General features: G+C 40.1%; 1 pseudogene; it reads right to left on the bottom strand.

Annotated features, from left to right (window-relative positions):
* Positions 1–306: 306 nt before the first annotated feature.
* LOC117716520 (cytochrome c oxidase subunit NDUFA4 pseudogene) lies at positions 307–1,650 on the bottom strand (annotated as a pseudogene).
* Between the last annotated feature and the right edge of the window lie 3,261 nt (positions 1,651–4,911).

Genomic DNA, 4,911 nt, shown 5'->3' with positions numbered 1-4,911 from the left:
AAAGAGTGCTCATGGCTCTTGTGAAGACTAGTGTTTGGTTCCCAGGACAAACTGGGAGGCTGATGATCACTGTACTCCAGTTTAGGAGATGACCCTTCTTCTGGTCTCTGTGGGCATTTGCACTTATGTGCACAAAATCATACACAGATATAGACACACAAACATTCACACAAATAAAAATAAAATAAGTCTTTAAGAAAATCTACCATGTGGAAAGTAACTATAAAATTAAAAGAACCTATTTATTAACTTTTATAAATGTAGACTGATCTTCAGAGACTTATTTTCTAGATAAAAATCAAAGGAGGTAGTCTATATTTTTAATATTAAATGATATAAGGCATCACATATTTCTCATTTACCATTTTATAATTTTAAAAACTTTTGCACATACACCAATTGAGGTACTCAGTGCAGGCACTGAAGATATTTACAACGGAGGAAATTGAACTATGAGACTGTTCAGTGTCATGGCCGAGGCCTGACACAACATCATCAAAGGGAAAACCAGAATTTTTGTTTCAGTGGGTTTTTGTTTGTTCTTAATCTTTCATTAGAATAAAACTGTATCTTTGGTTCGTTATCAGCATTGTTATTTTATAGATCAACATCTAATGCCAAGATTAAAAAGGCTTAACATGTTTGTCCAAAAACATTGTGCAAGAGAAAGAAGAATGAAGAAAAATAATTGAAACCCCTACTTGAAATCCTCTGCTCACAAATCACTTAACCACAACAAACGTGCATGAAAGCTGAAGAGTTAGCTGTCCAGAGCACACTGTTCATTACTGAAAGTCTGTCTGACTTAAGAGGTTTCCATTAAAATCCATTTCCTCTTGGCAAACATCAGAGCCTTTGTATAATTATTCTTCTCCTCGAGAAATATTACAAGCAACCAAAAAAAAAAAAAAAATTCTAGGTAAAGAAAAGAAATAGAGCATGTTTTAAAATGACGACAGAGCCAGAAAGAATAAAATCATAATGTGTGTAAGCAGAGAAGTATTTCCACCACAGAGTTGTGTAGTATAGAATCATTCAGTGGCCAATTGTTATGGTGTTATTATAGAGTATTTTGTTAGGGTCCCACAGTTCCACAGTCTTTCTGTCTTCCTTGCAGGGAGGGACTTGGACATTTCATTTTCTTTTTTTTTCAAGTTTCAGAGATTTATTCATCAGTGTAATAAACTTAAAAAAAAATCAACATGATTTCCTGCATTCAGAGATGTATTTCCTGCTTAAGAGGAAAACTGTGCGGATGGCTTCTGAAAGGCCTTCATTATCAGCAGATTTACAGTGAACGTCATAGTTTAGAAGTCTGGGCCTTCTTTCTTCAGTTTGCTGTAGTCCACATTCACTGAGTAGAGCTTATATTGTTCATTGGGACCCAGTTTGTTCCAAGGCTCAGGGTTATTCTTCCTGTCCCAGCTGACATCTGGATTGAACAATGCCAAGCGCATCACACACAGCGCTGCTCCAGTGCCCCCTGCTCCAATAAACAAGAGGAGGAGAGGAATCAAGCTGGGATGCTTCTTGGCTTGCCCGAGGGTCTGGCGGAGCATGTTTGCGGCACAGGCCTACCTACACAGAGACAGAAGATTCGGACACACACAAAGCTTCTGCAACCTGGCTGAACGGACTTCCTGGGACTTGAACATTTCTTTTTTCTTTTCTTTTTTTTTTTTTATTGGATATTTTATTTACATTTCAGATGCCATCCCCTTTCCCCATTTCCCCTCCCTAGAAAACCCCTATCCCATACCCCCTTCTCCGTTTTGCTTTTATACAATTTTTTAAATGTAAACCAAAGGTTTTATAAGCTTGGTAATGCTCAATATCAATCAGAAGTGTAGCCTAATACCCAACCTAGATATATCAACTATCTTTGACTGGCGGAGACATGTGAATATCCGCCTCCATGTCTGGCCCCCCTCTCTCTTTTCTCTCATCACCTAGCTCCTCCTCTCCTTACTCCTCCCACCTTAGCTCCTCCTACATATCACCCTTCCTGTTAAAATAAAACTTTTCTCTCAAAATACAGTTAGAGCATAACTATACCAATTTATGTCAGTAAGGTGCAAGATAGATCTAATACCCAGTCCATCATTTTGTTGACTAAGCAGAACCTCCGTCATCTCTCCTAGACTTGAACATTTCAAGCTGATGTTTGTTCTGGAATTTTGACTCACAGAGACAAACTATTGTCCTCTGTATGTCTGTCTCAGTAGTTTCGGCTGTTTCTTTCTCTTCTGTCTGTCTCCCTCCTTGCTTCCTCTTTTTCTCCTTATAGTGATCTTGTTGTTGCAGCAAACTTGAGTTCCAGGTGTAGATGTGGTCAAAGGCAACACTTCTGTACTTTCCCTAGTTCACTTCCTAGCACTTGGTATCTGTGATGCCAGCTGTAACTAACCACTTCCCAAGACACTCTCTCTGTTTTAGCAAGTAATTTCTCAAATATGCGGAAACCACTCAGACCTAGGAAAACCAGAGTGGTTGGTCCTATTACTCAACTTTTTACATCAGATGAACTCTGTGGCTCTGTAGAGAGTTTAGTCTTATGATTTAGCTGCAGTCCTTTGAACTGGTGCCAAATCCTTCAGCGCCAGCCCTTTTAGGTATTCTCAATATCTAAAATAAAATAAAATAAAATAAAGGTGTAGAACTCAACCTCTGCAAGAGTCCCAATGCTTGTGAGTTTGTCCTTTCTCTAGCCCTCAATTCCCAAGTTAAAACATAATCAACAATGTGAAGGTGTCAGGAAGTGGCATCATGAGAGGGATCGTTGCCCTTATAAGAGGTCCCAAACCCTGTCTTTTCTACCATGTGAGGATATAGTGGTAATACAGTCTTTATGAACCAGGTCACTTTCCTGTGTTAGATGCTAAACCACTGGTACTTTGAGAGGTTTTTGTTTTATTTTTCTAACTCGTCTGGTCTACAGTATTTTGTTATAGCAGTTCAAATACGATTTTTTTCTTCTTTCACTTTTTTTCTCCCTCCCTCTCTCCCTCCCTCCCTTCTTCCTTTCTTTCCTTCCTCCTGCCTTCAAATTTGTACTCATGGCTCCGCCTACCTTTGCCTCCAAATGCTGGGATGGCAGCTGTGAGGTATCGTGATTACCGTGACAATATCCTGTATTCAGCTACTGTTCTACTTAAATCAGAGAACTGCCCTCTACGCCTCCTGCAGATAATCTTGACTACAACAGACACCTCTGGTTTGGGAACCTGTGCCTCACCATGGTTCTATGAATAATACGGACACAATGCAGGAAGCACAGTTATTAGAGACTGCCTTTTAACACAGAGAACATTTTGGCATTTTGAAAGTTCTGAAAAAAACATCAATAATGGCTATTTTTGTTTTTGAGAACCTGAGATATTGCTAAAGGCTGAGACTATTATCTTCTTGGTAATGAGATAAGCAATGTTACAGATTGATTATAAAATCATTTAAAAGCGAGGTTGTTACATTCCACCCCCCACCCCCCACCCCCCCCATCTGTGTTACTTTGGTATTACTGTGACCTCTACCCACCCCTTTCTAACCCAAGCCATCTCTAAACTCACAATCCTCCTGCCTCAACCTCTTGAATGCTGGGATAACAGATGCCATCACTATACTTGGCTCAGCTTCCCCTTACGACATCTAAACTTTAAGTTTTTGTTCTTTGGAGAGAAAACCTTCAATTAAGATATAGTTACATATGTAACTATACAATTTATAAATGTTAGGGCTCAATCTGTGTATATTATTTCAGAATTTGCTTGATTAGCAGTACTGTGAATTTCTTTTTTATGAACGATGTCATAAGGGGAAGCTTAGCCAAGTATAGTGATGGCATCTGTCATCCCAGCATTCAAGAGGTTGAGGCAGGAGGATTGTGAGGAAGAAGACACTTGGACTAGAGAAATCTGAAGAATTATTAGGTATTAGGCACTTGGAGGAAGAGCTTGGAATTAGACATTAGGCACTTAGCACTTGGAAGAGGTAACTTGGAACTTGGAGGCACTAGGGACTAGGAACTAGGGACTAGGAACTCAAGACTTGGGACTTGGAGAGAAGAAGAGAGACTGAAGAATAAATGGGATTGAATCACACTCTGTCTGGTCTCCATTCCTCGAGTCTGTCCTCACTCTCTCTCTTGCTGAACCCTGACTCGCAGACCAGAGCTGCTTGGAGCAGTGCAGGCTAACAAGTTAGTCCCCAAGGCTTTTGGCAGTGCAGGTTCCAACATTGATAGAGTGGCTCTCAACATTTTAGACACCCAACGTGGGGTAGCTCGAGACGCAACAGAGATCTACCTGCCTCTGCCTCCTGAATGACAGGATTAAAGGTGTATGCCACCACTGCTGGGCTTAGATATTTTGGTTTTAATAGATGTCTTGGTTAGGATTTCTATTACTATGATAAAACACCATGACCAAAAAGCAAGTTGGGGAGAAAAGGGTTTATCTGGCTTATATTTTCAGATCACTGTTCATCTTTAAGGAAGTCAGGACAGGAACTCAAAAAAGGCAGGACCCGGAGACAGAAGCTGATGAGGAGACCATGGAGGGGTGCTGCTTGCTAGCTTGCTTTCCTTGGCTTTCTCAGTCTGCTTTTTTTTTTTTTCTTTTTTCAACATAATATTTTTATTGATTCTTTGGGAATTTCACATCATGCACCTGATCACACTTATTTCCTAGTCCTTCCATTTCCTTCTCTATCTCTTAAAAAAAACACTAAAATTAAAATAAAAACATAAAAAATCAAGTCCAGCCGGGCAGTGGTGGCGCACACCTTTAATTCCAGCACTTGGGAGGCAGAGGCAGGAGGATTTCTGAGTTCGAGGCCAGCCTGGTCTACAGAGTGAGTTCCAGGACAGCCAGGGCTATACAGAGAAACCCTGTCTTGAAAAACAAAACAAAACAA

The sequence above is a fragment of the Arvicanthis niloticus genome, chromosome 10, assembly GCF_011762505.2.
Source record: "Arvicanthis niloticus isolate mArvNil1 chromosome 10, mArvNil1.pat.X, whole genome shotgun sequence".
Lineage (NCBI taxonomy): Eukaryota > Metazoa > Chordata > Mammalia > Rodentia > Muridae > Arvicanthis > Arvicanthis niloticus.
Note: the sequence above shows the minus strand (reverse complement) of the source record. Positions and strands in the feature narration are given on the sequence as shown.